The sequence below is a fragment of the Schistocerca cancellata genome, chromosome 3 (genome assembly GCF_023864275.1).
Source record: "Schistocerca cancellata isolate TAMUIC-IGC-003103 chromosome 3, iqSchCanc2.1, whole genome shotgun sequence".
NCBI lineage: Eukaryota > Metazoa > Arthropoda > Insecta > Orthoptera > Acrididae > Schistocerca > Schistocerca cancellata.
Window position 1 is genome coordinate 430,870,416 of NC_064628.1, and position 12,833 is coordinate 430,883,248.

Below are 12,833 nucleotides of genomic sequence, written 5' to 3' on the forward strand. Positions count from 1 at the left end.
ATCGCAACGCTGACAACGTCATAATTTAGACCAGGGCTGGTCACGGCTTGTCAAACAACAAGAGGGCCCCATGTGTCGCCCGCGTGTGGGCCGAAGTTCGGCCTGTCTCCGATTTGCTTTTTCCTTCTCGGAAGCATTCGGTGCAGTGCAACATTTCATTAAGTATTGCTGTGCGGCATTTTTCGGTCGGCACGACTCTCTCCTCAGTTCCGCAGAATCGTGGTGTCAGTGCAATTTACACTTCGATATTTGTTTGTGGTGTACAATAAATTCACCTTTCCAAGGGCTGCTTTTACAAAAAGAGGCAGCGTTGGCTATCTATCGTCACAAACCTTTAAAAATTAGTGGGAATGGCGGAAGGGAAGGATAAGAATTCTCAAAATCTGTTACTGGATGTACAGTCGCGTAATCGGCAGGTACAACGAGTTTGGTATGGAATGACATTACAACACCATGCAGAAAGAATTTAAACATATAGCTGACGATGAAAGATCAAAAAGTTACAACGTTAGACAGACGAAATTCATTGTTCTGTGCATCAGGATCCACTTTGTGCTAAAATTGCAGGCATGGGGCAAGTTATGAAAATGGTGGTACGAACAGTACATGTGCTGAACTCGTACGAACGATTCCACTGTCAGTTGCAACAGCATTCGATGGAATTAAACGAAGAGTATCGGGACATTACACTTTACTACAAAGCACAAATTAATTTATAAAGGAACAAAGAATGCAAGAACGAAAATTAGAAATCCCAAATGGATTGCAGACCTCACATTTTCAGAACACTTGACTCCACACTGCCCACTGTAAGACATTGCAAGTTGAGAAACAACTAATTTCTGATTTGGTGACGCATTTAAAAAACTGCATTGCATAAAAGACGCATTCAGATAAAAAGCACAGTCCAGTTCACTAAGGTCACTGACGCTGAAGAAAAAGAGAGGTCGGAAAAATTCATCGTGACCCTGCGCAAAGATGACACGCAAAATCGTGAATCGTTCCACATTTCCCCCCCCCCCCCCCCCCCATGTACCATGGACCTTGCCGTTGGTGGGGAGGCTTGCGTGCCTCAGCGATACAGATAGCCGTACCGTAGGTACAACCACAACGGACGGGTATCTGTTGAGAGGCCAGACAAACGTGTGGTTCCTGAAGAGAGGCAGCAGCCATTTCAGTAGTTGCAAGGGCAACAGTCTGGATGATTGACTGATCTGGCCTTGTAACAATAACCAAAACGGCCTTGCTGTGCTGGTACTGCGAACGGCTGAAAGCAAGGGGAAACTACGGCCGTAATTTTTCCCGAGGGCATGCAGCTTTACTGTATAATTAAATGATGATGGCGTCCTCTTGGGTAAAATATTCCGGAGGTAAAATAGTCCCCCATTCGGATCTCCGGGCGGGGACTACTCAAGAGGATGTCGTTATCAGGAGAAAGAAAACTGGCGTTCTACGGATCGGAGCGTGGAATGTCAGATCCCTTAATCGGGCAGGTAGGTTAGAAAATTTAAAAAGGGAAATGGATAGGTTAAAGTTAGATATAGTGGGAATTAGTGAAGTTCGGTGGCAGGAGGAACAAGACTTCTGGTCAGGTGACTACAGGGTTATAAACACAAAGTCAAATAGGGGTAATGCAGGAGTAGGTTTAATAATGAATAGGAAAATAGGAGTGCGGGTAAGCTACTACAAACAGCTTAGTGAACGCATTATTGTGGCCAAGATAGATACGAAGCTCACACCTACTACAGTAGTACAAGTTTATATGCCAACTACCTCTGCAGATGACGAAGAAATTGAAGAAATGTATGATGAAATAAAAGAAATTATTCAGATTGTGAAGGGAGACAAAAATTTAATAGTCATGGGTGACTGGAATTCGAGTGTAGGAAAAGGGAGAGAAGGAAACGTAGTAGGTGAATATGGATTGGGGCTAAGAAATGAAAGAAGAAGCCGCCTGGTAGAATTTTGCACAGAGCACAACTTAATCATAGCTAACACTTGGTTTAAGAATCATGATAGAAGGTTGTATACATGGAAGAACCCTGGAGATACTAAAAGGTATCAGATAGATTATATAATGGTAAGACAGAGATTTAGGAACCAGGTTTTAAATTGTAAGACATTTCCAGGGGCAGATGTGGACTCTGACCACAATCTATTGGTTATGACCTGTGGATTAAAACTGAAGAAACTGCAAAAAGGTGGGAATTTAAGGAGATGGGACCTGGATAAACTGAAAGAACCAGAGGTTGTACAGGGTTTCAGGGAGAGCATAAGGGAACAATTGACAGGAATGGGGGAAGGAAATACAGTAGAAGAAGAATGGGTAGCTTTGAGGGATGAAGTAGTGAAGGCAGCAGAGGATCAAGTAGGTAAAAAGACGAGGGCTCGTAGAAATCCTTGGGTAACAGAAGAAATATTGAATTTAATTGATGAAAGGAGAAAATATAAAAATGCAGTAAATGAAGCAGGCAAAAAGGAATACAAACGTCTCAAAAGTGAGATCGACAGGAAGTGCAAAATGGCTAAGCAGGGATGGCTAGAGGACAAATGTAAGGATGTAGAGGCTTATCTCACTAGGGGTAAGATAGATACTGCCTACAGGACAACTAAAGAGATCTTTGGAGATAAGAGAACCACCTGTATGAACTACAAGAGCTCAGATGGAAACCCAGTTCTAAGCAAAGAAGGGAAAGCAGAAAGATGGAAGGAGTATATAGAGGGTCTATACAAGGGCGATGCACTTGACGACAATATTATGGAAATGGAAAAGGATGTAGATGAAGATCAAATAGGAGATACGATACTGCGTGAAGAGTTTGACAGAGCACTGAAGACCTGAGTCGAAACAAGGCCTCCGGAGTAGACAACATTCCATTGGAACTACTGACGGCCTTGAGAGAGCCAGTCCTGACAAAACTCTACCATCTGGTGAGCAAGATGTATGAAACAGGCGAAATACCCTCAGACTTCAAGAAGAATATAATAATTCCAATCACAAAGGAATCAGGTGTTGACAGATGTGAGAAATACCGAACAATCAGTTTAATAAGCCACAGCTGCAAAATACTATCACGAATTCTTTACAGACGAATGGAAAATCTAGTAGAAGCCGACCTCGGGGAAGATCAGTTTGGATTCCGTAGAAATACTGGAACACGTGAGGCAATACTGACCTTACGACTTATCTTAGACGAAAGATTAAGGAAAGGCAAACCTACGTTTCTAGCATTTGTAGACTTAGAGAAAGCTTTTGACAATGTTGACTGGAATACTCTCTTTCAAATTCTAAAGGTAGCAGGGGTAAAATACAGGGAGCGAAAGGCTATTTACAATTTGTAGAAAAACCAGATGGCAGTTATAAGAGTCGAGGGGCATGAAAGGGAAGTTGTGGTTGGGAAGGGAGTAAGACAGGGTTGTAACCTCTCCCCGATGTTATTCAATCTGTATATTGAGCAAGCAGTAAAGGAAACAAAAGAAAAATTCGGAGTAGGTATTAAAATCCATGGAGAAGAAATCAAAACTTTGAGGTTCGCCGATGACATTGTAATTCTGTCAGAGACAGCAAAGGACTTGGAAGAGCAGTTGAACGGATTGGATGGTGTCTTGAAGGGAGGATATAAGATGAACATCAACAAAAGCAAAACTAGGATAATGGAATGTAGTCGAATTAAGTCGGGTGATGCTGAGGAAATTAGATTAGGAAATGAGACACATAAAGTAGTAAATGAGTTTTGCTATTTGGGGAGCAAAATAACCGATGATGGTCGAAGTAGAGAGGATATAAAATATAGACTGGCAATGGCAAGGGAAGCGTTTCTGAAGAAGAGAAATTTGTTAACATCGAGTATCGATTTAAGTGTCAGATAGTCATTTCTGAAAGTATTTGTATGGAGTGTAGCCATGTATGCAAGTGAAACATGGACGGTAAATAGTTTGGACAAGAAGAGAATAGAAGCTTTCGAAATGTGGTGCTACAGAAGAATGCTAAAGATTAGATGGGTAGATCACGTAACTAATGAGGAAGTATTGAATAGGATTGGGGAGAAGAGAAGTTTGTGGCACAACTTGACCAGAAGAAGGGATCGGTTGGTAGGACATGTTCTGAGGCATCAAGGGATCACCAATTTAGTATTGGAGGGCAGCGTGGAGGCTAAAAATCGTAGGGGGAGACCAAGAGATGAATACACTAAGCAGATTCAGAAGGATGTAGGTTGCAGTAGGTACTGGGAGATGAAGAAGCTTGCACAGGATAGAGTAGCATGGGGCGCTGCATCAAACCAGTCTCAGGACTGAAGACCACAACAACAACAGCTTGATAGAATTGAGGAGATAGTTTTCTAAACATTTTGAAGACACTGGAAATCTTATATCTGCTTTCGAGACAATCTGCTGCTTCAGTTGAAAGCAGCCTCCTGCATGTGCTAATACACCGATAGTGTCATTCTCGTTTTAAAGACAAATTCTTTTATATTACAACTGTCCAGGGCGTCTTCATTGTTTTCCTCAGGTACAGTTACCACGTCTCCATAATGAGGTTGCGAAGGCGCGACAATTTCGTTTTTCCCATTTTGTATTGTAGTTCAGTGACAGAAAGGATTAGTAGGCTCCTGAATAGGCGTAAAGTCGGTTCAGTCTTCACGGCTCACAGCAAAACTTCGACATCAAGCATGTGAAAGATGCTGTTAGTCTCAGGATGCCAGGGATTCATGTAATAATGTGTGGGTATGGTTAATTTTAAGTTAGACGAACCTGTGCACTACTGACCAGGGTCATATAGACCACGAAGTGTTTTTCCATCTACGGCGTCCCGAGAAATCAGCAGACGTGGAATATGCACCGAAAAACAGTCACCAAATTGGAGTGATATCTATCTTTGAAAGGATGTAGCTATTTGGGACAGCGTTCTGAAAGTATCATATAAATTTCTAATAATACCCTTAGTAATGACGGCAGCTAAGCACAATTAGGGGATTGCCAACTGAAAGTTGAACTGGTCGAGGTGGGTGCCAACGAACAACTTGCCTTGTACAGCGATGGACTGGTGACAAGTGATATTACAGGCAGCAGCACAGCATTTCAAGAATAGCAGCAGCAGCCACATAACAGTCACTACTTGACATGGCCTAGGGGAATTCATCCAAAAGCTTGTGAGTTTTTAATCACTCAATGCACTGGATGTTACAGGTTACTTTGTTAGTTTATATCACTTTGAGACCAGTCATTCACACATTATTTGTTTATATGTCATGAGTTTCCATGACATAATTCGAATCTTTAGCGACTCTTCCAAAGAAAGATAGAAAATTAGATTTTAAAGTCAATATTAATATATTACAAGCTTTTCAAAAGAAACCGCCGATATTTTCGTTAAGTGGTTTAGAGAAGGAAAACAAAACAAAAATCTTGGTGGCTGAATGGGGATAATAACCATCCACCTTCCCAAAGAGAAGCCCACTGTCTCACACTAGCAGCACCTGCAAAATCTGAATTTTAAATTAGGAGGTGCGAAGCAGCAACAGAACCACTACGCCACCTCATTTGGTGTGATTCGTCAGTGATGCACGGATGAAGATGGGTTTATGGGCCAAGCAGCTAAAAAATGTTTGTGACATGATAACAAATTTAGTAACTGTTGTCGTGTCATAGGAACTCTGATCTCAGAAGTTACAACAACTGAAGAAACACCGCTTCCATTGCAATTTCTTTTATTAGAGTCGGGGGCAACCAGAAGCAGTTTGTCAACAGTGGTATGAATGACATAAAATTAGCGACTTAAAATGACAAATGTTTCTGTGATTGGAATGATGATGCGTACATGTGGTGTTCATATAAGAGTCATTTCAATGACAATTTTTCGGTTTTATTCCTTTATCTTATGGGACCTAGACAATGTTTCCTTATGGCTAACACATGTTATCAACACTAATTCGGAATAAAATGTATATAATAATAAAAGCAGTGTAGGGTGGTTTTCAACAAATATAATTTCAAACTCATCTTTCACAGCGAGTCTCCTACTTTAGGATAAGAATAAAGAACCCGGAGATGAGACTTACTGAATTGTATATACAGGGAGGACCATTGATCGTGACCGGGCCAAATATCTCACGAAATAAGCGTCAAATGAAAAAACTACAAAGAACGAAACTCGTCTAACTTGAAGGGAGAAACCAGATGGCGCTATGGTTGGCCCGCTAGATGACGCTGCCATAGGTCAAACGGATATCAACAGCGTTTTTTTTTTAAACAGGAACCTCCATTTTGATTACATATCCGTGTAGTACGTAAAGAAATATGAATGTTTTAGTTGGACCACTTTTTTCGCTTTGTGATAGATGGCGCTGTACTAGTCACAAACATATGGCTCACAGTTTAGACCAACAGTTGGTAACAGGTAGTTTTTTTTTTAAATTACAAATACAGAACGTAGGTACGTTTGAACATTTTATTTCGGTTGTTCCAATGTGATACATGTACCTTTGTGAACATATCATTTCTGAGAACGCATGCTGTTACAGCTTGATTACGAGTAAATACCACATTGATGCAATAAATGCTCAAAAAGATGTCCGTCAACCTCTATGCATTTGGCAATGCGTGTAACGACATACCTCTCAACAGCGAGTAGTTCGCCTTCCTTAATGTTCGCACATGCATTGACAATGCGCTGACGCATGTTGTCAGGCGTTGTCGGTGGATCACGATAGCAAATATCCTTCAACTTTCCCCACAGAAAGAAATCCGGTGAACTTGCGGGCCATGGTATGGTGCTTCGCGGACCAATCCACCTGTCATGATATATACTATTCAATACCGCTTCAATCGCACGCGAGCTATGTGCTTGACATCCATCATGTTGGATGTACATCGCCATTCTGTCATGCAGTGAAACATCTAGTAGTACCATCCGTAGAACATTACGTAGGAAATCAGCGTACATTGCACCACTTAGACTGCCATCGATAAGATGGGGGCCAATTATCCTTCCTCCCATGACGCCGCACCATACATTAACCCGCCAAGGTCACTGATGTTCCAATTTTCGTGGATTTTCCGTTGCCCAATAGTGCATATTATGCCGGTTTACGTTACCGCTGTTGGTGAATGACGCTTCGTCGCTAAATAGAGCGCGTGCAAAAAATCTGTCATCGGCCCGTTATTTCTCTTGTGCCCAGTGTCAGAACTGTACACGACGTTCAAAGTCGCCGCCATGCGATTCCTGGTGCATAGAAATATGGTATGGGTGTAATCGAAGTTGATGTAGCATTCTCAACACCGACGTACTTGAGATTCCCGATTCTCGCGCAGTTTGTCTGCTACTGATGTGCGGATTAGCTGCGACAGCAGCTAAAACACCTATTTTGGCATCATCATTTGTTGCAGGTCGTGGTTGACGTTTAACATGTGGCTGAACACTTCCTATTTCCTTCTATAACGTAACTATCCGGCGAACGGTCCGCACACTTGGATGATGTCGTCCAGGATACCGAGCACCATACATAGCACATGCCCGTTGGGCATTTTGATCACAATAGCCATACATCAACACGATATCGACCTTTTCCGCAATTGGAAAACGGTCCATTTTAACACGGGTAATGTATCACGAAGCAAATGCCGTCCAGAACGGCGGAATGTTACGTGATACCACATACTTTTACGTTTGTGACTATTACAGCGCCATCTATCACAAAGCGAAAAAAGTAGTCCAACTAAAACATTCATATTTTATTTACGTATTACACGAATATGTACAAAAAATGGGGGTTCCTATTTTTAAAAACGCAGTTGATATCTGTTTGACTTATGGCAGCACCATCTAGCGGGCCAACCATAGCGCTATCTGGATTCCCTCTTCAAGCTAGACGAGTTTCGTTCTTTGTAGTTTCTTCGTTTGAAGCTTATTTCGTCGTGAGATATTTGGCCCGGTCACGATAAATGGACCACTATATATATATATATATATATATATATATATATATATATATACTCCTGGAAATGGAAAAAAGAACACATTGACACCGGTGTGTCAGACCCACCATACTTGCTCCGGACACTGCGAGAGGGCTGTACAAGCAATGATCACACGCACGGCACAGCGGACACACCAGGAACCGCGGTGTTGGCCGTCGAATGGCGCTAGCTGCGCAGCATTTGTGCACCGCCGCCGTCAGTATCAGCCAGTTTGCCGTGACATACGGAGCTCCATCGCAGTCTTTAACACTGGTAGCATGCCGCGACAGCGTGGACGTGAACCGTATGTGCAGTTGACGGACTTTGAGCGAGGGCGTATAGTGGGCATGCGGGAGGCCGGGTGGACGTACCGCCGGATTGCTCAACACGTAGGGTGTGAGGTCTCCACAGTACATCGATGTTGTCCCCAGTGGTCGGCGGAAGGTGCACGTGCCCGTCGACCTGGGACCGGACCGCAGCGACGCACGGATGCACGCCAAGACCGTAGGATCCTACGCAGTGCCGTAGGGGACCGTACCGCCACTTCCCAGCAAATTAGGGACACTGTTGCTCCTAGGGTATCGGCGAGGACCATTCGCAACCGTCTCCATGAAGCTGGGCTACGGTCCCGCACACCGTTAGGCCGTCTTCCGCTCACGCCCCAACATCGTGCAGCCCACCTCCAGTGGTGTCGCGACAGGCGTGAATGGAGGGACGAATGGAGACGTGTCGTCTTCAGCGATGAGAGCCGCTTCTACCTTGGTGCCAATGATGGTCGTATGCGTGTTTGGCGCCGTGCAGGTGAGCGCCACAATCAGGACTGCATACGACCGAGGCACACAGGGCCAACACCCGGCATCATGGTGTGGGGAGCGATCTCCTACACTGGCCGTACACCACTGGTGATCGTCGAGAGGATACTGAATAGTGCACGGTACATCCAAACCGTCATCGAACCCATCGTTCTACCATTCCTAGACCGGCAAGGGAACTTGCTGTTCCAACAGGACAATGCACGTACGCATGTATCCCGTGCCACCCAACGTGCTCTAGAAGGTGTAAGTCAACTACCCTGGCCAGCAAGATCTCCGGATCTGTCCCCCATTGAGCATGTTTGGGACTGGATGAAGCGTCGTCTCACGCGGTCTGCACGTCCAGCACGAACGCTGGTCCAACTGAGGCGCCAGGTGGAAATGGCATGGCAAGCCGTTCCACAGGACTACATCCAGCATCTCTACGATCGTCTCCATGGGAGAATAGCAGCCTGCATTGCTGCGAAAGGTGGATATACACTGTACTAGTGCCGACATTGTGCATGCTCTGTTGCCTGTGTCTATGTGCCTGTGGTTCTGTCAGTGTGATCATGTGATGTATCTGACCCCAGGAATGTGTCAATAAAGTTTCCCCTTCCTGGGACAATGAATTCACGGTGTTCTTATTTCAATTTCCAGGAGTGTATAACGTAACTATCCGGCGAACGGTCCGCACACTTGGATGATGTCATCCAGGATACCGAGCACCATACATAGCACATGCCCCTTGGGCATTTTGATCACAATAGCCATACATCAACACGATATCGACCTTTTCCGCAATTGGAAAACGGTCCATTTTAACACGGGTAATGTATCACGGAGCAAATGCCGTCCAGAACGGCGGAATGTTACGTGATACCACATACTTTTACATTTGTGACTATTACAGCGCCATCTATCACAAAGCGAAAAAAGTAGTCCAACTAAAACATTCATATTTTATTTACGTACTACACGAATATTTACAAAAAAATGGGGGTTCCTATTTTTAAAAACGCAGTTGATATCTGTTTGACTTATGGCAGCGCCATCTAGCGGGCCAACCATAGCGCTATCTGGTTTCCCTCTTCAAGCTAGACGAATTTCGTTCTTTGTACGTAGTTTCTTCGTTTGAAGCTTATTTCGTGAGATATTTGGCCCGGTCACGATAAATAGACCACCCTATATATATATATATATATATATATATATATATATATAGGGTGGTCCATGCTGACGAATCAGAATCACAGGTGAAGCTCACATCACACCCACCCACCCACACACACCCATATATATATATATATATATATATATATATATATATATATATATGTGTGTGTGTGTGTGTGTGTGTGTGTGTGTGTGTGTGTGTGTGTGTGTGTGTGTGTGTGAGCTTCACCTGTGATTCTGATTCGTCTGTGACTAATAAGAAAAAGTCAGTTAAGGTGCTATCATAAGGAAAAGTATGTGCACCATACCACGTCTGCGCCATTAGGGATATGCTCCAGCCAACTTTACAGCACAGTAGACAATACCTTTAGAATGTCGGACCACAGTCTGGTTCTGTTGCTGCTTCGCACCTCTTAATTTAAAATTCAGATTTTGCAGGTGCTGCTCCTGTGAGACCTCAGTAATTAATAAGTCATCTAAATAAATTAATACAACTGAGGATACCTTGGATGCGTTCCTCAAGATATCCCCGAAATGAAGCACTATCATTGGCGACCAAGCAGTAATCTCGGATTTATCATTAAAAATAGATTTTTGTCATCTACAGTGAATTATAAATGGATGTCAGTGAGACCAGTTTTAGAAACATAACTCCCAAGGAGACAATTTTTCGAACAATTCCTCTGGCCCAGGGAATCGATAAAGATATGTTAGCCTGAGCACTAATGGCAGACTTAAAATAGCTACATATTCTAATTGATCCTCTTGTCTTCTTCACTCCTACTATGTGCATTGCACATGGCTAAATATTACTCCAATACTTTGTAATCTAAACATTTCCACTTCACCTTGATTGCACATGGTTAAAGGTGGTGGTGGTTAGTGTTTAACGTCCCGTCGACAACGAGGTCATTAGAGACGGAGCGCAAGCTCGGGTTAGGGAAGGATTGGGAAGGAAATCGGCCGTGCCCTTTCAAAGGAACCATCCCGGCATTTGCCTGAGACGATTTAGGGAAATCACGGAAAACCTAAATCAGGATGGCCGGAGACGGGATTGAACCGTCGTCCTCCCGAATGCGAGTCCAGTGTGCTAACCACTGCGCCACCTCGCTCGGTTGGTGAAAGGCAGTGCATAACCTCTTCAAAACTAGGATACTGCTGATGACCTGAAATATATGTGGACTTGAAATCCTGTTGCACAATGTAGCGTCTATTCAACCAGATGTTTATACTGTACACATAATTTATCATGTTCTTTGAATGGAACTGCGATTGGAACTTAGTTCACTTAGACATGGATTTGGAAACGAAAAACCGTAAAAGCATCTAATCCAGAAATGTCAGTTGTCTTTTCTTCAGAGTTTGCTACTACTAGAGATTACACAGCTTCGCCTACAATCTGACTCTTCAGCAGGATCGACTGTCCATCAGACATGTGTTACCGCTCCATGCTGAGGACACTGCAGGTGTGGTAAGCCGATACACTGGTATATGTCTACATTAATCAAACAGATGATCGCATCTGAGTCCAACTGAAAATCTGCCAATGCTTTTCAAACTTATAGATACGAGATTCTGCAGCTTGTCTGCTGCTGATATTTGGAGCTGCCAGATTGAGTGCACCCTGCTGATGGCTGTTGTTTTCACATGCCAAACAAGACAGACGCTTGTCTATCAGGGTGGTCTGTTGTGTTTTCTGGTGAAAGCTTGTTCTGTCTTGGTGCCACTGATGACCGTGTGTTCGTTAGGAGGAGGACAGTTGAGGACCTGCAATTAACTTGTCTGCGTGCTAGACACACTGGCGCTACACATGGGGTGCAGTTTCTTATGATACCAGGAGAACTCTCGTGGTTATCCCACGCACCCTGACTGCAAAATTATGTGTCAGTCTTGTGATTCGACCTGTTGAGCTGCCATTCATGAACAGCATTCCAGGGGGTGTTTTCTAACAGGTTATACTGTCATTGTAAGCAACATTCTCTACAGAGTGTCGACATGTTGCCTTGGCCTTCTCAAACAGCACGTCTCTCTCCAATCGAGCACATGAGGACGACATCTCTAGGCCATCCACAAAAAACATCAACGTACCTGTGTTGCCCGACTACGTGCAACAGGCATGGAACTCCATCCCACAGACATCCGTTACCTGTACAACACAATGAGTGCACGTTTGCATAAGTGCATCTAACATTTTGACGGATACATCGGCTATTAACGTTCCAGCATTTCAAATTTGCAGTTTCTTATCTCACGCTTTGATTTTACAAGGTTAATCACTTACTTCTGTTATCTAGACAAATGTATTCCTGACATTTCATTAATATATATTAATTATTTTTCGATGTTGCTATTTTTTTTTCGCCACTGGATAATCCTAAATAGTACGTAACGATGCGTGCTTTTCAAGCACAGATTTGGATCCACTGGCGGGCAAAATGAGAGCGTTTCGTTTTTCGTCAGCAGCGAGGGCTTGTTAGCAATTCCATGTGCGTATTGAGAAACAGTGTGTCGCAGTTGATGAGGGAATGTCATTCAGTGGGAGCAGCACCATGTATTCGCATGTGACGGTAGCTGCAACCGTGGCCATGAGCCACCAATACCTATATGCGACGGGGCTTTGATTTGCTACGAGAGGGACTGCGACCATACTTGATTCTCATAGTATAAAACTGAACTTCCGTGTGAACACTGTTTGCTTCATCCGCTCCGCTTTAGCTAGTGTGTGGGCCGCTCGCATTCAAAAATCGCAGGCGAGTGGAACATTAAATATTCCCCTCTTAAGGTGAGCTAATCTTGGATTAGTCCGGCTGATGTTTAATAGAAACAGAATTTGTAGACATGTAAATATTATTCTGATTCTGAACTGTTGTAGGTGCTGAGGAAAGGAAAAAACGATCTGGATTATATTTT

The 12,833-nt window shown here is 43.5% G+C and overlaps 1 protein-coding gene across 1 annotated transcript in view; it reads left to right on the forward strand.

Annotated features, from left to right (window-relative positions):
* LOC126176735 (metabotropic glutamate receptor 4-like) overlaps window positions 1-12,833 on the forward strand; it is an 848,202-nt gene that overhangs the window by 378,586 nt on the left and 456,783 nt on the right. The window lies entirely within an intron of this gene.